The sequence below is a fragment of the Etheostoma cragini genome, chromosome 7, assembly GCF_013103735.1.
Source record: "Etheostoma cragini isolate CJK2018 chromosome 7, CSU_Ecrag_1.0, whole genome shotgun sequence".
In the NCBI taxonomy this organism is placed as follows: Eukaryota; Metazoa; Chordata; class Actinopteri; order Perciformes; family Percidae; genus Etheostoma; species Etheostoma cragini.
The window spans coordinates 27,284,523-27,284,842 of record NC_048413.1 but is presented as its reverse complement, the minus strand read 5'-3'; positions in this window follow the sequence as shown (position 1 = coordinate 27,284,842).

Genomic DNA, 320 nt, shown 5'->3' with positions numbered 1-320 from the left:
AGAGAGAGAGAGAGAGAGAGAGAGAGAGAGAGAGAGAGAGAGAGAGAGAGACTTCCTCTCAAGGCTCGACCACGTGACTGTTTCGCCAATCAAACATTGTTAATTTTGATTTATTTAACTGATTGGATGAACTATAATTTGAGTTCTGGGTCTGTTCCAGGTTTCTTCCTTAAAAGAGTTTTTCCTCTCCACTGTTGCCCTGTTGCTTGCCCTGGAGGGAACTACTAGACCTGTTGGGTCCTTGTAAATTAGGGAGTGTGGTCTAGACCTGCTCTATCTGTAAATTAGGGAGTGTGGTCTAGACCTGCTCTATCTGTAAA